Source organism: Typopeltis vanoorti, chromosome 7 (assembly GCF_054136105.1).
Source record: "Typopeltis vanoorti isolate ZY-2024b chromosome 7, IOZ_Tvanoo_1.0, whole genome shotgun sequence".
NCBI lineage: Eukaryota > Metazoa > Arthropoda > Arachnida > Uropygi > Thelyphonidae > Typopeltis > Typopeltis vanoorti.
This window is the reverse complement of record NC_143555.1, coordinates 152,785,375-152,809,714: the sequence shown is the minus strand read 5'-3', so window position 1 is coordinate 152,809,714 and position 24,340 is coordinate 152,785,375. Positions and strand designations below refer to the sequence as shown.

At 37.2% G+C, this 24,340-nt stretch overlaps 1 protein-coding gene across 3 annotated transcripts in view; it reads right to left on the bottom strand.

Moving 5' to 3' along the window:
- Positions 1–24,340, bottom strand: part of LOC150105217 (serine/threonine-protein kinase meng-po-like) — an 89,292-nt gene that overhangs the window by 21,423 nt on the left and 43,529 nt on the right. Inside the window, exon 1 of one of the 3 annotated variants that reach the window (XM_090395537.1) lies at positions 5,721–5,816. The exons of the other annotated variants lie outside the window; for them this stretch is intronic. The gene's annotated coding sequence lies outside the window, so the exon portion shown is untranslated. Of the gene's footprint in view, positions 1–5,720; positions 5,817–24,340 lie in introns of those variants that run through there. 3 annotated transcript variants of the gene reach the window in all.

Here is a 24,340-nt window from a genome sequence, read left to right as displayed (position 1 = left end):
CTCTGCCAGCGATAATCGCCTTCTTTTTCAGTATGATTTCGAAATGCGATGAACAGCAAAATCATTCTGAACAAGACACTTGACACGTAAAGAAATCTGCACGTGTCCATACAATTGCCTCATCGATTCATGTGGATCCTTTTATATACTTTGATATCTTCATTATTTATTCCCCCCCCCCCCCGGTTTGAGATCTATCTTCAACTGTTTTTTTCTTGCGATCCTCTATAGGTGTATTTTCTATTTGATGGAACTTAATGCCCATTCAGGTGAATTACTAACATTTACCAGTTTCCTTGAAGTAACCCCACTTCTAACAATGTTGGTGGCACTTCCCTTGCTACTTTACAAAACATTTGTATCCGCACAAGTAGGCGTTTCCTTTCTTTTATGGCCGATCTATTGGCCAAGTGCTAAATGTTCATTTAGTCACCAACTAGAGGAAGTTTTTCAAGACCTTTTTTTTAGAAAGTCCCCAAATTAATCGCTGTGTAGCACAGATAATTTTTAGCCTCTCAACTAAAAAAATCGGCTAACTTACCCAATATTATTAGTTAGGATTAGGAACACGAGATGGAAACATTTCTTTGCAGTATCGTAGTGTCACTTTAGTCTACACACGCTGGATAGAGATCTCATTAATCTTTCGACATTCATAAAGACTGGGGACTAACTGCCAAGTGATTACAAAAATTACGGTTTGATTTATTTTTATTATTATTTTTAAGATTCATTTAAACAGGTGTCGGAAAATAATTTAGATTCACTGTACATTATATTCTTTGTGATTATCGCATAATAACCATGAATACCTATTTAACTGATTCTGTTGGTTGAATCCGTTGGATCTTTTACACAGCGACGTGTGTGGCTTTGTATTTGATTGTGCTAAGAAGGTGAACGACGCTGAACTCGAACTACGCTATGCAAGAAAATTATAAAAGACACGAGTGAACAGCTGTCTGTATTTTGATCTGAAAATTAATGAAATTAATTAAATCGCGGAGCTAAAATGAGAAATATCAATGCTGTTTAATTAGTTTTATGGAGTTCTTCTTGCAACCTTTGCCTTCTAATTTTTCTTGATATACTTTTGTGACTGTTGAAAGAAGACTTCTGAATTAAAAACACATTCAGCAGAATGTCACAAATTTAATTTTAATTAAATAGCACATTATAGCCAACGTTTCAACAGAGACAAACTAACATTATCAAAGTACAAAAAATCGACCCTTCGGCTCTAATCACGTGATTCCTTTCGATTACGGCTAAGAAATGACGTTTGCAAGCAGTTGTTCACGAAGTGTTTAGGCGAACGCGCGTGCGATTGCCATTTGAGTTGAATATTGTTAAAAGTTGTACGGAAAATCTTGTTCATCATGGGGACATTCCGTCTAAAATATTTAAATTCTGGAGGCTTGCTTCCGGAAAAAAACTACTTTACTCATCCATTAATTTAGGATCTATTTAGTCGCTTCATGTTTTTCTACTTAAAACACGATCAGGTACGATTACATGATTAGCTGGCTGATCTACAAGTTCTTATACTTTCCGTTCTTTTTATATTTTCCGTGTTTTTTTTATTTCTTACAAGAGGTTCCCTTCCTGTTTGTCCAAAGTGCGCCGATATGGAATGCTTCAAACACTTTGTGCGTTGTTGATCATCCTCTGGCAAGTCAGAATTTTTGAAGTTTTTCCACTTGGTTAGCCTATAATAAATTTAGTTTAATCCTTTATCCAGGTGTAAGCAAACAAAGTTTGCGCCTGAAGTATCTTCAGGACTGAGGCAACTCGTGGCAAAGATCGACTGACTTCACATCACTTGCCGTAGTATCCCATAATGCAAAGCACATCTTCTTGCAGACATGTATAATGCTATGCATTGTGGGAAGGGTCACTACCCAGACCGGTTTTCAACCTTTATTGAGGTTGAAGTCAGTCCACCTTTTTTACGAGTGGACCAAGTCCTGAAGATACTTCAGGCCAAAGTTTGCTTGCTTATACTTGGATAAAAGATTAAACTAAATATATAATTTATAGTCTAATCAAGTGAAAAAACTTCCAACATCTTTCTATAATCCAGAGTAATTTAATGATAAAGTGTGACACCTTTTGACAACTCGTATATGAAAATATGACTTCTGCATTGCTTCAACTTAGTATCCCTTGCATTATGGGATACTAAGGCAAAGTGATGTGAAGTCAGTCGACCTTTGCCACGAGTTGCCTCAGTCCTGAAGATATTTCAGGCATAAACTTTGTTTGCTTAAATTGGATGAAGGATTAAACTAAATATATAATTTAAAGCCAGAATTTTATTTAATGATGTGAAAAGAGTTCTCGTGCTATAGAGGTTTCACCATCATCAGTGAATCTAACAAACACTTAAGTGCCCGGGACCCTTGATTTCGCAACAATAATTGTAGGATAAGGTGGTTAGCACTATAGTTATAAGTAGTATATAAATTGAGGGTGTTCTCCTGGGCGGTTTACCTGATTGCGAGATAAAAAAAAAAAAAGAATTTCGGGAAGGAAAATCCTTCAACCCCGAATGAGACCGGTAAACTTACCTTCAGTTGAAAACAAAATCCTTAGTCCACCCTAAATTCTAATATACTGTAATCTTCAGGTGTAACAACCTGTTAAAAGGGCAAATATAGTGTTTGAAAGGTTGTAACAAAATTTTGTAGGTTTACAACCGTTTTCGATGGAAGCTACATAAAAAATTAAATAAAATTATATCCAACTATATTTTTATTCGAAAATTCAAGCAAATTGTTAGCTCGAATATTATTGTGTTACATAACATAGCCGGTGAGTCAAGAATTTAGGCCGTATAGATAATCCTCCAGGTACGAAGGTATCTCACTATGTAACAAAAATCACACGCTATGTGATTATTCAATTTCTTTCCGAATGCAAAAGTCTGTCAATATGTATGACACTACTGCTAGCAATACATCAATACATATTACTGCCGCTGAGCATGCTCACAGAGTGAATTTGTAGTCTGTTGTTATCTGGCATTAAAATATTATTATTAATACATGACACCTCCGCGGAGTCCAAGGCCTTATCGTGAGAGGTCATTACATCATACGATTCACCATCTTCTTTCCCAACGTGCTAGCCACTAACACATTTTTTTTTGTCGTTAATTGCTGAAGACAAATCCCGCCACCCCCGTATGAAATTGGCTAACTCATCCTCAACGAAAAAAAAAGAAAAAAGAAAAAAAAAAGAAGAGCTTTTCCAGTTTAAGAATCGTGTTTTCCCAACTGCACTACGGAGGAACCCCCACTCCCATCCCCCCCAAAAGTATCATCCTCATATAGGTGAAAAACGACTTATTAAATTATTATACATATATACAAAATATGCATTTGTACAGTGCTCTATTTTTGCCTTCATAAGAGTTGTGTTACTAGCTTTTCTAGTTGTAAATAGATTAATAAAAAAAAATTTCGAAACCATTGCATTGAAGAACGAGGCAGATATAATAATAATAATAATAATAATAATAATAATAATAAAGTTGAAGACCTCGCCTCTGTATTTATAACACTAGCTGCGAAAAATAGTATTTCGAGTTATTTAAACACAATTCGAAGAACTCATCCTTAGTAAGTCGAGTCATATTTTTCACAATGTCCGGAGAATTAGTCAATATGTATAATAAATTAAATTAATTGCTAGATATTTAGATTTTTATTCGAAAAAGAGACGATTATTATTATTATGTGTTTGCTCTAGAGACCAACATGGATCTTTTTCAACAACTTCAGACTTCATTATTTGCGGTGGTCACCTCTCTAAAACTAAACCAAATCTAAAACTAAAATTAAAACCAAAAAAAAAATCTAAAGAGGGCGCTAACAAATATTTATTTGTTAGCGCCCTCTTCGTTTTCAATTACTTGTGATATCTCTGTTTTTCTTATTTAAAAAGGTCTCTTACTATTTTAAACGCTTGATTTATGTGGTTATAAGAATTTTTAAAAATCTTTAAGTATTCATTGAGTAAAGTTTGGCTATAACGAAATTAAGCAATTGGGATTTATCTTATTTATGTTTATTTATTATTTTTAAAAAACGAACGTATCATCTGCTCTGTGCGAATGCCCCTATCAGTGTCAACTGCAAATCTTGAAAAAGAGCAGACATGCGTACAGCGCCCTCGTGCTACTTTTTGAAATTTATGCCTTTGAAACGCTTTATGGTTGAAGATATTTCTGCAAAGCTGCCTGAAGATATCTTCATGTGTTCAAACCACCTTTGAGGACGAACCATATTGAAAGAACGAGCATTAAAAAAAAAAAAGACAATTTTCAACCAGGAATAACAAATTTATTGCGTTTCAGTTTATACATTAAATTATGGATTTTTTTTAAATTATTATTTTTTTTAAAATGCGACCTAATTCTATTTACAGTGCCAACAAAATTGTTTTCATGAGGTACAAATATTAGAAGTTATACGACAAAATGTTAAGAAAAGTAATATGAACCCAAGATGATGCAAGTCGTTTGACAGCCTCCATATATTTATATGGAAGTCTACAGTAACGCGAACAGTCATTTGCTTGGCATTTATACTTTCCGTCAGTGTTGTTTTCATTTGCTTTTATTACCTCTCCAGCAAGATTAATGACGATTTGGTGCTTTCTAGAACGCAAAGATACAAAAATTACTGTTGAAATATGAGCAAGAAATTATTGAAAAAATAGTCACTGTGTGTCACGTTTTCTTATTGGTCCAGAGCGCCATTTTTTTCACGGGACTCCAATTGTGACGCATGTACGAAGCCTTGTTGCTATGACGACGCCGGTACCTAAATGTAATATTACCTCGCGTTTTGACTGCATTCATATGCGAAATGCCACGAGGTGAAAGCGAGCCGTAAGACACGAATGTTATGAAACGCGCACGAGGTGAAATGGGCATGGAAATCACGTGGTCACCGTGATTTTTATTGCAGGAATTTCGGAAATGATAACGCGTGAAAATACGAGATTAAAGCCGTGAACATTGGCAAACGAATTGTGATTATCGTGTAAACTCGTCAGATGCTTGGCAAAAATAAATAAATAAACTAGTTATTTATTTATATGAATAAATTTATTAACTGAAAATTGATTATTAAAACAACTTATATTTTCGTCTGAATATTATTTTCTACATGCAGAATAACAGACGATAAGTGCAGCTTGCAATGTGAGATGATGCACTGATAGAAAATGCCGACGTGCTATAAATAAGTCGCATTCAAAATTTATACAGGTGGGCAATAGCGTAAGATTAAAAGAGAGTTGCCCTTTTGAACTTTACAACGAAGTAGAGCTAACAGCATGTTATTTGTAATAGCAAAGTCAAAGGGATCCGTCCAGTGCAACTTCTGCAAATCTTCAACACATGATACGATTAATTTTCGTTGGTTTTTTGAGGTTATGATATACACATCTGTACAAATGTTTGTGTTCTAAAATGAATTGGAGAAACCGAAACATCAAACAAATAACCGACAAATAAAGTGGTCAAATAAATTTTTTTTTTAAAAATGCGATAAATTATCTAATCAACAAACAAACAAACCACTGCAACACACATTTTAGAGGATTTTCCTCTTGTTTGATTTATATTCGGTATATTTGACGAGTTATTAGTATTTCCTTTAGTGAGTTATAATACCACAAGATCATAATCCGTACTTCGTTAGGCTTACCTGACATTAATCCCTGCATGATAGATGGGCCTCAAACAACAGATATGCAAGCTGTTCGCGTTTGTGTGCAGAATGCTGAAATTTGTTGTGCCCCCACCAGAGAAATAATCCATGCTGTTTTGCTGGGCACAGTGCCAAAGGTTTGTGCGAAATTGCTGTAGTAAGTCTGGCGTCGATTCAGAACTCTTTTGCTCACACCTCGAAACAACGCAGTCATAAGTGCTCGATCCTATTTTTACACAGAACAGATCGGCAGTGGCCGGTCGCATTCCAATAATGATTACTTTTCGTTCATGTCGATATGTGGTTCTCGTGCAAATGCACTTCCCCTTGTAATAGAAATTATTCTCACAATGTTCTTGCTAAGAACGTTTTCGCCATGTTTATTTTCTTAACTGGCATTTGGATTCTGCCTAAACCTTAACGCAAACGCATATCATCCCTCATCTTCCTGTCCACTGTCCACCAGACTGTAATTCACTCTCGTGCAATTTGGCGCCTTACTCAATATTTCATACTCCTCATATATTCATTTATGCACTCAATGTTTTTTGGGTCCCAACCCTAAGATCCAAGCGATCTAAGCTGCAGTACATTGCGCAGTGATGTAGTGTGGTCAGATCAGTGCTTTATTCATGAGTTGAAAATGTCGCCATTGCCGAAATCTTCACACCCTTTGCAAAAATTGCAAACATAACAAACCCCATTCTTCTGTCCATTATCAGTGATAAATCCCGTGTGTTCTTTGCTTCTTGTAGTCTTCTTCTATCTTCTTCTTCAACCTTTTGGTTCTGTCCACTACTGGACGAAATTTTCCAAACCAATGATTTTCCCTGATTTTCCAGACCAATCGGTTTTCTGCCTCTCCCATCCATCTCACTCCTGCAACTTGTTCCAGTTCATCCCTCTATCTTCTTCTCGGTCTTCCTCTTTGTCTTGCTCCATCCATTGGGTCTCCACTCTGTTGTTTTTCTAGTCTATCTCCCGACACTAAGTGGAGAAGGCTGGCAATATGGCCAGCCTTCTCCACTTAGCTTGTTTAATGCATTTTGCAATATCCATGACACCTGTTTGAGAGCTTATCCAGATATTTGTCTTCCTCTATCTAATGTTATTTATAGCATACTTTTTTCCATGCTATGTTGTGCTGTTCTCAGCTTTTTGATTGTTAGGACAGGTAGTATTCACTGGTCGAAAGCTTTCCTGTTTAGACTTATAGGGATGTCACTTCTGAATATGCCTCTCATTTTTCTATAAGCCATCCATCCGAGGTGACTTCTTCGTTCAATCTCTTTTCCTTGGCACTCCTCAAAGGATAACAATTGGCCCCAAATACAAATATCAAGTAACTTGTTCTAGTTCATGGTTTTCAACTTTGACAGTTCTGCGGTTTATGCATTTATTCATCATTCTTTTTTGTTTTTTCTCTATTTATTTTTAATCCAATTACTCTGGAGGCTTCATTTAGCTGATTTAGCCTTTCTTCCAGATCTTCAAGATTATCTACCATAGTTCGCCCACCGTTTGTAGATCTCTCCTTGGCATTTTGCCAAGAATAGTCGATGCATGCTGAAGGGGAGAAAGAAATGAAGGATGTACGAATTGGTTCGCCAACATGCGAAATCACGTGCTTTCTTACCTGTCGCTGTACTAGTACTAGCTTGATTTTTGTTGTCGCCTTTTTGCATTATTTTTTATTATTAATTTGTATGATGGATCCGGTACAGTCAACAAGTTCTGTTGTTAAACGTTTCAGTAGCTCTTGCAAAAGAATATTGAATAATGTGCTGACATTCTGCGAAAACGAATCGTCTCCTTGTTCTCCTTTCTCAAGTCATAAACGTGCAAGTGCAATTGCGGGCGTATCGGGGTCGATTGTTAAAAGAATTCGTAGGGAATCAAAAGGTGAAGGTAAGCCAAAATTTAAATCTCCTAAAAAAAGCGCCAGATTAAAGAAAACCATCGAAACCGTAGCTTTGAATGATTTTGATGTAGAAGTTATAAGACGAACTATTCACGAATTTTACGGGGTCGAGAAAAGAGTGCCAACTGTTCCGAAATTGATTCCTGTGCTTAAAGAAAAAATTAATTTTCCTTGGAAAAGAGAAACTTTAAGGAAAATACTTCATGAAATCGGATTTCGTTTTAAAAAGTCCCACAATAAAAGGAAACTTATCATGGAGCAAAGTGACATTGTTTTATGTAGAACGCAGTATTTGAGAGCAATAAGACGTTTCAGGGAGGAGAAAAGACCGATTGTGTATCTAGATGAAACTTGGATTGATAGTAATTTAACTTATGGAAAATGTTGGCAGTCTAAAGAAAAATGTGGAGTGCTACAAACCGGAAATGCCTCGCGACGCATAATAATTTTGTGTGCGGTTGGAGAAATGGTTTTTTTACCGAATTCAAACTTACTATACAAAGCCAATTCAATTATTGGAGATTACCATGGGCAAATAAATTCTACGATCTTCGAAAAGTGGGCAGAAGAAAAACTGATTCCTAACCTTCCGAAAAATGCTGTTGTTATAATTGATAACGCTTCATATCACTCTATTCGATTAAACAAAGTTCCAAATTGGTCTAATAAGAAGCAAGTTCTTATGGATTGGCTCTCTGCAAATGACATTTCTCATTCCCCAGATCATCCCTCATCGAAAGATTGAATTGCTTAATTTGGTCAAAAGAAGCTCGCCCACAACTAAACTATTTATATTCGACACGATGCTCAAAGAGCACGGATTTCTAGCTTTGAGGCTACTACCATATCATTGCGATATTAATGCTATTGAGTATGTTTGGGCAGAAGTGAAAAGTTTCATTCGCCATCGCAACGTAACTGGAGATATTGACATGTCGAAACTTTTTAAGTTTTCAGAACAGGCGATTGAAAGTATTACAGTTTAAAACTAGGGAAAATATTGCTTCCATGTCACTTCATTGGAAAATACGTTTTGGGACAGAGACGGAATTATCGAAGAATTATGCGCACCTTTGGTGATCAGTTTAAGTGAAAGTGATGGCGATTCGGACACCGATTCAGATGACTCTGAAGATTAAAAGGATTTGATAATGGTATTTTTTTCCAACCTTTTTTGCATGGGTTTATTAAAAGAGTCACAACAAGTCATAAAAAATTAATCGGTTTAGAACATTAAAGTGTCTCAGTTCTCTCAACTGTAAGTTTAGAACATCTAAGTTCATTTGAAAAAAATTTCTGTTTTTCTGTGTAATTATTTTTATTTTATAGAAAACTTTCTTAAAAATAAATTTAGTTGCATTTTTGTTTTATGCTATACCTTTCTTTAATTTTGTTAATACTCTACGTACATTTTACCAACTGTTATACGAGCAAAATAGTTACATTTTAAAAACAGCAATGTTCGTAAAAGAAAAGCTAAATTTTCCGACCTGTAATAATAAACAAACTCATCCCAGAAGACAGATTGATTACCCTATTATTGGAATGGATTCTCCTTTTTCTGACATGCGCAGAAGTGTTGAGGGACCTCTAATCGGTGGGCGAACTATATCAGGACAATATCATCTGCAAATTTCAGATGATGCAGCCTTTCTCCATTTATGTTTATTCCTTTTGTTTCCCAATCAAGACTTCTAAAGACTTCCTCTAGTGCAGCTGTAAATAATTTGGGAGATATGGTGTCGCCTTGTCGGATGCCTTTTTGTATTGGGAGCTTTTCATTGTTTTTATATAATTTAATTACAGAAGTTGCATTATTGTAAATATGTTTTAGTGTTTCAATATATGGATAATATGTTTCAATTTATAGAGTAATCAGGTGTCTATAGGGTAACCGCTGGGGGTATGGGCACGCTGCGTGGGGATCTGGTCTGGAAGTCCTTAACATGCCCCTACTCTGTAAATTGTATGCAGTAGGGGTTATACAAAAATTGCAAGAAACAATAAAAAATACATCCCACAATATCCAACATAACAACAAAATTCTGTAAAAAAACATCCATATATAGACAACAGCCGGGACTCAATGGTGGTGCACATCAACGATGTGCGCCAGCATCAAGTTGCGGTATTTCAACTGGCATCCTTACAACTATAGCTCATCAAAACTTTCCATAGCACATCATTCATAATGCCTTCTCAAGAAAAGGGGGGAGAGAATGCGCTTTTGTTTCTGATATCCCCATGCCAAATGTTGTCAGACCTGTAATCTCCTTTATGTGATCTGCTTTGGCTCAAGATTTCCTTGCCTCATTGTGTTGCCTTCATTTGCTGTATTTTTCGCACTCCTAATTCTGATGTCCTTATTATTAGTATTACTATCTCTTAAACTTGATCACATACTTGTAAAGTTTAATCACTCAAACATTGTCTTCCTTGGAGAGTTTAAAGACCACAGTTCTAACTTGCTCCCTTTCTCCAACTTCACAGACCATGAAAAGAAGCTAAAATGTTTGCAGTTAGTAATGATCGAACGGGAACTGTTAATCTACCTACTAGAATTCCAGATAATCCTCACCATTCTCCCAACATCCTGGACCTATTCTTAACCAACTCTCCCTGAAAATCATATGGCACTACGATGATACCATTCTTGGATGACCTTCGGGATTGTCATGCCTCTTTTCCATGGTCTGATTATTGCTTCCTGATCCAAGCCCTTTCATCCAAGCATGTTCCATCTCTATTTCTCATCCTGATGGAACATTGGCAATCTTCTGAAGATAAAGAAGATCAATTGGCATTGGTCCTCTTCCAACTCTTGTTTAGATGAAGACAAATCTCTCCCTTCTTTTACTCACAATACCCCAATATGCTCGTCCAATGTTTCGTCAGAAAGATATCTGGAAATACTCGATAGCTTTCACACCAAGAAGTCCTCTGGTGTAGACTGTACCCTCCAGTTGTACTAAGAACGTGTGCTCCAGAACTAACACCCATCTTCTAACTCTTTTACACTGTCCTGCTCATCTGGCATCTGCCGAACATGGAAGCAAGCTAACAACCTTTTATGCAGCATTTTTCTAGTAAGGGAGATAAAAGTCAAGCATTCAAGTATCTTCATATTGCTCTCACATCAATACTTCTAAATGAGACGGAAGAGGTCGTCAGCCACCATCCTCTTCACCACCTAGAGACGGATCTGTTAATCGGTGATCATCAATATCGATTCCGCCATTCTCATTCTGCAGATCTCTTCCCTAATCTTAACTATCTTTGGATAGAGGCCGTTGAAAGATTTGGGAATAATCCCTTGTGGTCACTCTTGATATATCCAAGCATTTGATAGAATTGGTATTGCATCCTTCTTTTGAAGCTGTCTTATCGTCTCCATCCTATCTTTTTTGAATGATTGAAACTTCTCCAATCGTTCATTGCGTGCCATGGTTGATGGTTCTCTCTGATCTGAATTTTCTACCAATGCCAGAGTATTCCAGGGTTCTGTGCTTTCGCTCACACTCTTTCTCTTCTACATCTTCTCATAATAACGTGCAATCGTCTTCATAGCTTTTCTAATAAGACACTCCATTCCTCTTCGTCAGTCGCAAAACCTTGTACTATACTCAGATGACTCAAGTTTCAAAATCTTCTATGGCGAATGCCTTAAACACCGATCTCCTCAGCATGCTCAAGTGGATGTTAAGATAATTTGGCGAATTTTAATACTACCAAAATACATTTCTTCCTTATTTCTGCAAAGTCAGCGAAGATCAACCGATCTACGTTCACTTTCTTTCGCTTTTATCTATCATGGCATAAACATCACGTCCATTGCTTTTTCAGCCTCCAAGAAACCTTGGTATTTTTCTAAATATTACTTCTCTTCTGTTTAAGACAGAAGCACACACACACACACACACATACACACAAATCTGTTTACTGGACATCAACAGATGGCATTGGTCTGGTGATGTGCACCATCAGTCTTTGCCATATGTTCCCAGCGTATGCTTTTCTGGAAGCTTCAGCTTTCTTCTGAAGATTAGTCACTCCAAACACACCACCAATCTCATTAATGGTCTACCTCTTCTTTTTCGAGGAACTTTACCTCATATTATACAGTATGGCACAAAAAAGTACCGAATAACTAAAACGATATATGTTATGAAGTAAATGGATTTACTTCATAACATTAACATTTATTATTAACAAACTTATTAATAAAGAAATATATGTTTACACATGGAGATATGTACATCCACAAATATCGATGGAATCTTGGTCGAATAAAGCATTAAGATTACGTGCTCGAAATGGGCACCTTGTCTTTCAAGACAGGTTTCGTACAGCATGCGAAGGTTCTCTGTCATCTTGGATAACAAGTGTTGGGGCATTTTGTTTGACATATTGTGAACTTTTATCTCTCAGTTCATCAAGATTTGAAGGCGGGTAATGGTGGAATACCCATTCCTTCAACAAATTCCTGAACCTCGAAATGAGCCTCCCTGGGCTGGTAAGTAGGCTCAAGAACCACGTTGTGTGTGAAAGGTTACTCCGTCCTATTGGAATACCTGTGCATGAAAAGAAATGCTTTTTGCACGACACATCCTATGCAAACCTGAGTGAACGGAATCCACACATTCTTGATGTAGCATTCGCTATTCAAGATCAGGGTTACACCACCCTCTTCAATGAAGTACGGTCCAATTATGCCATAGTATTATTGGACATTACTTGTGGCGACATAATTAGATCCAATTATATCACCACATGGTGTGCAGAAACCGCACACAAATTCAGGTCTTGAAAATCACGAAACCTGTAGGTTCGTCTGTTTACATGACCGCTTAGATGGAAATGCGCTTCGTCCGAGAACCAGACATCATGGAGGAAGGACGGATCTTCCTGGACATTGGCCAGCACGGGTGCACAGTGTTCCCACCGTGCAGAGCATTCGTTGCTGTTAAACGCTGACACTCCTGAATAACGCACGAAAAGGCACCCAGGTGCTTAAGGATTTTCTGTAGCGACCGCCTTTGCATCCCAAGTTTTACAGCTGTTCGGCGTTGACTGCGTTTTGGAGACTGTAACACTTGCTCCAGCACACGCTCGTGAACTGTTAACACATTTATTTTAACAGTTCGTGGTGTACCCGAATGCTCTTTGCATTACGGCAGAACACTCCTGGTACGTCGGAACCTCTCGATTAAAGCAATGATGACCTTATTGCTAAGGGCAAGCTTGCGAAAACGAAGAAAAAACTGCTCACAAACATGTCATAACGTTGTACCATTTGCTCTACGACTTCCGTATGAATGAAAATAATGCTCAACAATAAACGTCTTTTCTTCCATATATATATGAAGGACACACATTTCATGGAAAGAAGTCAACTCCCCCCCCCCCCGGGTAAGTGCATCGTGCCATGTAACGAGTCACGTGTTTGTAGCCAGTATGAATTGATGGACTATGATGCTCTCAACTGTGAATGGCTGAAATGGCTGCGAGAAGGAAACTGATGGAATTTGAAAGAGGAGCTGTGATAGGATGCCATGTTGCAGGTCTCTCTGTTTAGCAAAGTGTTGATAAATTGGGACATCGAAGGTCAACAATCAGTGATACCAAACAGATAGAAGCGCAAGGAGTCAACTGAAGTGCTACCTGCAGCGGACGATTCTCCACACTCACTGAACCTGGTCACAGGGCGCTACGAAGGATAATTGTAAAAATCGCCATTCGTCATGCGCAATTTACAGATAAAATGCACTCTCGTCCGCTGATGAGTTAGTACTAGAAATTCCATAAACAGCAGCAAGAGAACAGAATGTACAGTTTTCTTCTTTTTTTTTTCATTTAAAAAAAATATATGAATTGAAATCGCCAGCCGCCTGATAAGCCGATGGTTGGTGTCTGCTCTCCAACCAACAGTAAATTCCCAGAGTTTCAGGAGTATGTAAAAAATTAATTTACAAAATTGAAAAATATAAAAATTAATTTCAAAAATTAAAAAAAAAACGCTTCGCCACGTGGGTGCTGTGTACCCACGGTACTATAAGTCAACAAAGAGCCTTTCACTGGTGGTCTACATTAAAAAAAAAAATTAAAAAAACCTTGGGTAAGAGATATGCAAATTTTCAGAAGTACACATTTTTTGAGTAAATCTTTTATTCTTGGCAGCAACAATTGAAGGCCTTTGATCAGTTATCTAAAAATTATTATAAAGAACTATTACTACATTAAGAATGACTATAAAAAAACTAAAAATTAAAATAAAGAAGAATCCTAAGTAACAAATACCTGACTTTTTAGGTGTTTATAAGCTCCAGTAAAAACTTCAATCATAACTGAAGGTTCGTCCAAGAGTTAAAAAAAAAATTCCTCCTGCCGTGCTATAAAAACTCGAAAATCTGCGAACACGGCTGAAGAAATCCGGTATAGTTACGTGCTTACTGATTATCACTCCTGTTGATGTTTAATGAAGAAAATATTAAATCTACTTGTAGTAAAAACCTACCAAAAGCAGATTGAAGGTACAGCTCGTCCTTCACCAATATTTTCATGGAAGATTTTGAAAAAAGCACTAAACTCTGTCCCTCTCAAACCCACAAAATGACTACGACAGGTGAACCATCTGGCTACATGAGTGGGATACGTTGAAATGTTTGCAGCGGAACTCAACAGCCAGCACCCGAGGACCAGTTTCATCATTGAAAAGGAAAACCATAATTGTCTGCTCTTCCTTTACACTCTGATCACCGAGAACCCAACGGTCCTTATCCTATTCTGTCTATCTACCTCACTGGAAAGTACACACATTATCAGTCACACCACGTCCCCCCCCCCCTCTAACAACAAGATAGCATCAAAACCTTAACCAATCGAGTAGAACCATTTGCTCGGACCACACTAGTCTATTCACAGAAATCAATTCCTATCCGCGCCTTTTTTTTTTTTTAGCTGATAGCTTTCCCCTTCACAAAATCAAACACTTTGTCCTTCCCGCATACCCATCTGTTTCCCCCTCCCCAAAAATCCAGAATATAATAAGAAATCCATTGCCATTTCCTACATAGGGGCATCAAAAAATCGCACGAATTTGAAAAGGTACGATATAAAGACCTCCTTCAAATCATGCCTAAAATAAGCTGACCTTATCCAATCACCAAAAGATCCTGTCCATCATCCACACCATCCTGGGGTTTTACGACATCCCTCTTTCTAGAACTTTCGTATTTTGGACAAGCCTTCAATGTCCCTCAGGAAAAACCGTGTCCGTTACCTGCACTACAACCGTTCTGGTGTAGCAGATCATACCATGGAAACCAATCACCGGATCTAATGGAATAATACTTCCCTTTTATACAGGAGCAGATAGATATAAATTGGAGAGATTATTTCTAGAATATGCAACAACATTCACCAAATCTAAACAGATTCGACTGCCTCACGTTACCTAAAATAGTGGAGATTTTGAGAGTGAAGTTTTCATTGCCGCACTCCCAGTGGAGGACGCCTGTTAGGTAGGATCCTGCCTTTCATACTTTGTTTGTTTTGCCTTCCTGCTAGTACTCCTGGATGCACGTGCTTAGTTGTATTCCTTTGCATCCATGAAGAGGCCTTGGTGACCAAGGTGAAATATTGGCACAATAATTTATATTATTACATGACACTTCCAGAGAGTCCAAGAACTCATCGAGGGAGGGCACCTACTCTACACCTACCTGTCTCCACCAACCGCAACTACCATCATCATGTACACTAACGTCACCTACCGCCCACAACCACCACTAGATTTTCACAGACAATCACAAATATCCATGCCCATTCGGCGGGATTCGAACCCGCAGTCTTTTGGCTGGAGAGCGGATACGCTAACCACTCGGCCAACCAAATTTATCAGCTAAATAAATTTGGTTAGCAATTATTATCTGTAGACATTTCAGTGAAAATTGACGCAAATTATTAAAATCCAAACAACAATCAGGTGTTAATAGAGAAAGTCGACCCATAGAACTCGCTCGTTTTATTATTCTAGAATCGCGTGCTTTTATGTTTTCTAAATCACGTGGTGGTTTTGAGGGAAGAGAAAAGGTCTTCTTTTGACGTTTGTGTTTATGTTTAGAACTGAATGGCACAGAATCGTGAGTGTTGAAAGTTGGCGTTATACTGTTTCTGTTTTCCTTTTCGTAAGGCAATTGGACACGGAACTCGTTGCGGAGGAAATAACCTTGTGGGAGCGTGTATATGGGCTGTGAGATGAACCAAGACGGAAGACTGAAGAGTGCGTTGATGAAAGCGCCTAAAACAGAGAACGTAATGCAACTAAGATGGGGTACTGTAGGCAATCCAAGACAATTTTTATTTAAGAAAACTCCGTAGAAGTCATTAAATCTTCAAAACGAGTCATTTGACGAGCCCCAAATGAATTCTGCAGGAAATGGGATTTCGCTCGCCAACAAAAAAAAAATATAAAAAAGAAAAAATGAAGAAAAAAAAAAGGGGGGAGTAGAAGCTAAACACTCTCTCAAGGGAGTACACGTGCGCCCGTTCGTGTGTGTTGTAATTACTGACACAGTAATGACGATAGCCATCAAATGACCCCGTCGAAAGTACGTCATAAAGAGAAGGATTCTGCTATGAAGCGTGTCGGTCCAAATGAGAGCACAGCGCCAACATTCTGCTTTCATTTGCCGCCCTGAGCTTGATTATTATTAGGGACATTTCCAGAGGCCCTCTGCTAGCAACTGTCCATTATACGATCCCATAATACAAGCTTTCCCGATTACAGTTCTCGATCGTGCACTAAAATTATTTGGACTGATTGTTTACAGCAACGGAGGAAAAAGAAAAGCATCCAATTCTGTACGTAATGGAAGAGATCCAAATACTGCTTTAACTGATTGAATGCTACGATCTGAATTGAAGAAGGAATCAAATACAAATATTATTAACATGACCTTTATTTTCGTAAAGAAAACTTTTGGGATACAAAAATAAATCACTTTAACTTCAGTTAGAAACTAACTCTATCTCTGATTCGCATAATTAAATTCAAATAAGTGGAACTTAATCCACTTCCCGAGGTTACTTTAAAAGCAAACGTGACTCATTTAACTGATTCAAGTGAAGATTTCCCACAGAGGCATTTGTTGTTCGGGTGCGCTCCTGTGATTTCCTCCTTCAGCTCGCCTAGCAATGTTCACGCCTCATCAGAGGACACGAAGATCGTTGGTGCTCATCCGCTGAATTACCAATCGCGCATTGATTTTTTCCCGATAACCCACCAGACCTCTTTGTAACCTTCAGGAAATGTCTAACTTTTCCCCCGCTTGCGTCTGGTCATCATCATTTCTCCAGAAAGGCAGGGATGACAAATCGCTGCCGACAGTGGGCTCGGAGCAACATTACCCTTCTCCACTTGGAACAAGACGTCTTCAAGCATTTTTCGATGCTGCGAACAACCACGTCTGACTTGAACTTTTTGACATAATAGTGCAAGAGCAGTTGAAAGTGTGGCTCATTATTCAAAAGACGTGCGTGTGTGTGTGTGTGTGTGTGTGTGTGTGTGTGTGTGTGTGTGTGTGTGTGTGTGTGTGTGTGTGTGTGTGTGTGTGTGTGTGTGTGTGTGTGTGTGTGTGTGTGTGTGTGGGCGCGCGCGTGTATAATAGGGTAAGTACACATTTGTTTCTGTTTTAAATAGATAGATAAACATTAAAACTGTTGAATTCGATTTATACACCTGAAACTGACATGAAAATAGTGATTTGTTGGTCAAAAATGGTCACCATTCCTCTATATAAAGTTTTTTCAAAGTACTGTGGGCAGTCGATTAATTGATGACCCCCCCCCATCTCATAGGCTGACTCCAATCAATCTTTCAAAGACTGTCTTAGATGTTCGGTTTTTGCCATATTATTCTTCTATGGATATTTTGATGAACAGTGAAACCAGCCACCATGATTCCTTTTTTCCCAAGACTGGAATAACTAAAGCAGCCTCCAATCAGCATACATTGGCGCAGCTTCAAATTTATCGAATCAACTTTTATACCAAATTAAGTGGATATTGAATACAACATTATTTCAAAGCCGAATGGAGAAACTACAAGTTTCGTACCGAATATAGAAACTATAAAAGTTTCGGCGGATCCAAGCATAAGGCAAACCTTTCATGACAGGGGCAATTGGTAGTAAAGGTGTAGTAAGTTCCGATCACTATCCTTAGTATTTCCCATAATGTAAAACACATATCCTAGCGGACATGTATGACGTTATACATTATGGAGGTGTCGCTACCCAGACCGGTTTCGACCTTTGTGTAGGTCTCGTCAGTGGGAGCCAGACCCAGATATAAATACTCAGGTTGAAGTGATGCAGAACTTTTACTTTACCATACGGGTTCCTAAAAAAGGTGTCACATCACAAAAGGCACCAAGAATACGATTGGATCCACCGAAACTTTTATAATTTCTATATTCGGCACGAAACTCTTGTAGTTTCTCTATTCGGCTTTGAAATAATGTTGGATTCAATATCCACTTAATTTGAATAATTTTGATTCGCCGAAGTGAAGCCTTTTGGCTCTCTTTTTTTCAATAAATCTTTCATTCCCTCCTTTTTCATTTTATCTACTTCTGTTTTTTGGAGCAACTTCCCTCGCTCTGTCTTCTCTTCCCCAAAGATTACAACCTTCAACTCTTCAAAGAAACATGTCAACAGATTCTTTCTTATCATGTTGCCCACAAACCGCATACTAGTGTGCTGTAGGTCTTGCGAAGTTTCGCGTGTATGTGTGTGTGTGTGTGTGGGGGGGGATATTATATATAAACATATATAATATATTTATATATATAATAAACAACTGCATATAATAAACAACTATGTTATACCAACTAGTTTCACCAACTAAGGCTGTTGGCATCTTCAGGGTACATAACTCATGTAAGGCACTAAAAAGTACGTTCTTGAGAACACTGGCTCAGAGGATATTGTGATGCTATGAGAGTACCATACAGTTAAGCTTACATTATTTATAGCTTCCTATTTCCTTCCAAATTAGTCTATTATTTTTCCTAACTCCCAAACTGTATGATCTTATATTTCAGTCTTCTATTACATTTCTATTGGCATCAATCCTTCTCGATCTTGGTCTTACTCTAGGTTTTTTTCTGCCATGTTGATATCAAACAACTCTTTTGCTAACGCTTCCTTACAATTCTGTTTAAGTGACCATCCCACCCGAGAGTACGTCTCTTCACCCATTTCCTGAATGCCAACATCTTCAAGTTCTTTCCTACTATTTTCAGTTTTAATATTATTCTACAATTAATGACATATATTCACTACTCTGATTTTTCTCAGAATTCTCGTATCTGTAATCAATAATCTGAATCAATTTTTAGTTCTAACCCATCTCAGTTTTTATTCCCTATTTAATTTGTCATCTTCCCTATTTCCCTAATTTAATTCCTATTTATTTCGCCATCTTCGCTATTTCCCTAGTTTAATTTGCCATCTTCCCCATTTCCCTAATTTATTTCCTATTTAATTTGCTATCTTCCCTATTTCCCTAATTTAATTCCTTATTTAATTCGCCATCTTCCCTATTTCCCTAACTTAATTCCCTATTTAATTTGCCGTCTTCACTAAACATTTTGCTCAAATAGCCGAAATGTTTTATTTGTTCTGTAGGATCTCCATTCAGGTTGCAGTTGAAGTTTTCAGCGTCCCTGCCTATTTTAAAATTTTTGTCTTTTTATTACTGATTTTCACGAGAGTTCTACTTCAATCATACAGAATTTGGCCCACTGAATATATATATATATATAGATAGATAGATAGATAGATAGATAATACAGTTTGTGTATTGTCCAGAAACTTAATACAGTTTGTGTATTGTCCAGAAACTTAATACAGTTTGTGTGTTGTCCAGGGTTTAAATTGTTTGAAAACAGTGACGAAAGGCTTCCAGGCTGACCCCCTGGAATGTCCACAATTGGAGTTCCTTACACAGGAAAGCTCCTGTTTGATATTCGTAACATTCAGGGGGAGTAAAAGAGCATTACTCGCAGTCTCTCTCATCATGCACTTCCTCACGGTTTGTCACGTCGCTGACAAGCGCCATCGAAAGCGACTTCTTTTATTATAATAATTTGCGAGTGTAAGTACGCTCTCAAAACTACAAGTTTTGATATAGAATGTCTAATATCATGCATGTATCCAGTGGTATGTTTCGGCTGCATTTTGATGCCTTCTATTACCAAGTTTAACCGGGGGTTCATTGAGATGGACGGAGACAGGTGACCTCGTGCTCGGAGTGCAACAACTATTCGACTGGATTACCTTAAGAGACCGATTCTCCAAGTTTCCCCGTAAGGTGCGATGATGAATGACTGCGGTCTTAAGGAAGAAGTTTTCGGGCACGGTGCCAACGTGTTGACGGATATTCTTTCAAGGTCATCAAGGTTTTCCTGGGATATGCATTATGAATATCCGCTGCTGGTTGTACATTCGATGAAAATATTCTGATTGCCGACCCGTTACAGTCAAAGCGAAATCACCTTCAGCATGCTCCTCCAAGTGCGTTTACGTAAGCTCCCCGCTTGGTTCACTTTGCAGTGGTAGCGTCATTCCAAGTTATTCCCAAGAAGATTTTTATGTAAACCTAAAAGTGACTGACGTGCATTAGTCGGGTGTCACTCACAGTCTCGACATGTCCGTCATCACGCTCATCTCAATTAAGACCTAGAAACACGTGCAAATCGGAAATTTTCAGTTAAGTTTGGGATACGACCAACAATCTATCGGTGAGATCCCGCGCATAACCAAAAGAAGGATGGAAAGGATAAAGACACGTCACATCAATCCTGGTTTTCATATGGTTTAAAAAAAAATCGAGGAGAGCATTCTTGATATATATATATATATATATCATTGATATATATATATATATATATCATTGATATATATATATATATATATATATATATATATATATATATATATATACATATATATATATATATATATATATATATATACATACAGTAAAACTCCGTTTTTACGTTCCTGCAATTTGCGTTTTCCTGCCATTTACGTCGTTTTCCGTTGGTCCCGTCGTAAGTCCCATTCTTACGATATATTGTTTTCCCGCCATTAACAACTTGATGTGGACGTTATTTCCCGTGATTTGCGTTTTTTTTTCTCGGGTGGATTTTCGAACCGATTTCTGTTCCCAGATGGCGTTGCTTTCGGCTGTAGTTTCGTTTCCGTCATCACGGTGACTTGCACGCTTGCAGCAGTGATGTAGTGATGAGCGATACCGTGATTTTCAATCACAGTACGAATTGATATTGCAGAATTTCTGCAACGTAATTTGGCGTGTGAAAGTTGCTTTCAAGTTGCGGTGGTGGATTATTGATGTTAGTAACATGGAGAAAAAAGACAGAAGATGTATTTCGATAGAAGAAAAGATGGCAATTCTGCGACGTGTAGATTGGCATGCCGGAACACGTGTGCAAAAGATCATGGACTCTCCGTGTCCACTTTGAACACGATAGTAAAAAACAGGTCAAGCATTGAACTCAATGCAAAGCAATCTGTCGCTATGTCAAAAAAAAAAAAAAAAAAAAAACGAAAAGCAAAAACAATCAACAATTAAAGATTTTTTAAATAGATAAATGTAAGTAATTGTAAATTCATTTATTTTCAGTTATTAAATTTTGTAATCTAGCATGTAGACTCACATACTAGCAGTAAGTCATCTTTTAGCCTTTTTTTAAATGTTTTTTTTACATTTCCTGTATTTACACTTTTTTCCCCATCACTCCTCTGAAATGAAAAGTAAAAAAGGAGTTTTACTTTTATGTATATATATATATATATATACATAAAAGCTGATCACCACATATATATATATATGTGGTGATCAGCTTTTACTCGGTTGTTGTACATTTGAAAAAAAAAATATAGATTTAATGACTATAAAACCGAGATAACATATAAAGATTTTAATGATAAATACTACTAGTTTCGGCATATAGCAGCCTTCTTCAGGTATTTATAAAGGAATACTAATAAACATTGAAATATCTAAACAAACTGGAAATTACAGGTACAAATTGCCTCACATAATCGATACATAAAAAAGTTGTATTTTTCAAGTTGTTCCAACTGGTGTGCCATTGTTTGTTGCAATTGTGCGTGCAAGTTCACGTGAACGCCAATATTGAACAACTGCAGCATGGCTATCTGGGATGTTATAACTTAAATTGTTGTTTAAGTGGACCGGGTTCAGTAGGATTTCCCTTGATTCTACGATTTTCCTTTCAAACTCATCATCACAGCGAAAGATATTTTCTGATCTATTCCAGCAAACGGAGTGGCTTTTTGGTCATCATTAGGATTATTTGAAAAAAGAACATGACTGGATAACGTAGTTGCATGAGATCTTTTGTAAGAGATGTCTCTCTTATGCTCTTCTATCCGTTGTTCAATAGATTTATTTGTTTGACCAAAGTATGGGATATTGCAATCGCACCACAATTTATATACTCCAGGGTACTTAAGGTTGTGATGAGTAGGTTTTGGATGGCTGATTAGAGAACAGATTTTAGGAAGTGTGGTGAAGAAGGTCCTGATATTATATTTTTTAAGGACATTAGCTATTTTTTTGGAGACTGTGCTAATGTATGGAATGGAGATGCTACCTTTAAAGTTAATAGTCTCTGTTGTGCACTGCCTAGGAGGATCCAGAAGAAATTTCTTAATTGTTTTTTCAGAGTATCCATTTTGTTTAAAAATAAGAGTGAGGTGATTCATTTCTTTTTGTAGTTCACCTTGTTCATTTAAGAGAGAACGTGCTCTGTGTCCTAAGGTAGATATAGTTCCAAGTTTTTGTGGTGGAAAATGATGAGAAAGATTATGCAGATATCTATTGGTATGCGTAGGCTTTCTGTACATAGAGATTTTTAATCTTTCAGAGCATCGTGTAAGCATAACATCCAAGAAAGGTAAGGAGTTATTATTTTCTAGATCAGCAGTAAATTTTATATTAGGATGTTGGATGTTTAGATGACGAAGAAAATCTGTGAGAGCTGTGTGCCCGTGATTCCAAATAATGAATATATCATCAATATATCTTTTCCAAACTTTTGGTTTAAATGAGAAGGAAGATATGGCTTTCTTTTCAAAATCTTCAAGGAAGATGTTAGCTAGCACTGGGGACAAAGGATTGCCCATTGCCAGGCCTTGTTTCCGTTGGTAAATGGAGTCGTGATATCTGAAGTAACCAGAATGAATGCAATGCTTTAATAAAGTGAACATTTTTTTGGATAATTTGTCCTGTAGTAATGTAAGTACCTCGTCCGTAGGAACGTTAGTAAATAAAGATATAATGTCAAAACTAGCTAGAATGTCATTTTCATCGATGGGAATATCTTTAATATGAGAAACAAAATCTGGTGTTTTTGATGAAAGATGAAGATTTATTGGAGAAACACTTGCGGTACTTTGCTAAATATTTTGAAAGTTTATATGTAGGTGAATCAATTCCTTCCGCGAAGAGGGATGTTTTCTTTATGAATTTTGGGGACTCCATAGATGCGTGGGATAAGAGGATGTAGAGAGCGTAAAGAGAGGCGAACATTATGAGGAAGTTCACTCGCAGTCTTTAACAAGTTGTTTGTACGGTTTTGTAATTCTATTGTAGGATCTTCCTGAAGAATTGAATATATTGAACTATCTCCAAGTAATTGAAGCATTTTGTTGTGGTAATCTTCGGAGTTGAGGATGACCGTGGAGTTGCCTTTATCTGCAGGTAAAATAATAATGTTACTGTTCTGTTTTAGATTTTTTAGGGCTTGTCTTTCAGCCAGAGAAATATTATCTGCTGGAGGTTTGGCATTATTTATAATAAAAATCGATTCAATACGAAGAAGTTTCGCCAAATGATTAGGAATGAGTGAACTTGCTTTTTCTATTTTTGTAAGGAGAGATTCTTTAGGGATAAATTTTGGTGAGGGAATGAAATTGAGACCTTTGCTAAGAATATCCGTTTCTGCATCCGTTAACATATGAGAAGATTTGTTCACTACTACCTTTTCAGGATTAATACACTCCGTTTGCTGGAATAGATCAGAAAATATCTTTCGCTGTGATGATGAGTTTGAGAGGAAAATTGTAGAATCAAGGGAAATCCTGCTGAACCCGGTCCACTTAAACAACAATTTAAGTTATAACATCCCAGATAGCCATGCTGCAGATATTCAATATTGGCGTTCACGTGAACCTGCACACACAATTGCAACAAACAATGGCACGCCAGTTGGAACAACTTGAAAAAATACAACGTTTTTATGTATCGATTATGTGAGGCAATTTGTACCTGTAATTTCCAGTTTGTTCAGATATTTCAATGTTTATTAGTATTTCTTTATAAATACCTGAAGAAGGCTGCCATATGCCAAAACTAGTAGTATTTATCATTAAAATCTTTATATGTTATCTCGGTTTTATAGTCATTAAATCTGTATTTTTTTCATATATATATAATATATATATATATATATATATATATATATATATATATATATGGTTAAGTAACAGAGTGAGACGACGTGAAGGGAGCGGAAATGGCTATGCGCGAGTATGAAATCACAGCGCTGCAGCGTGATCCTGGAAGCACCGACAACCGAGTA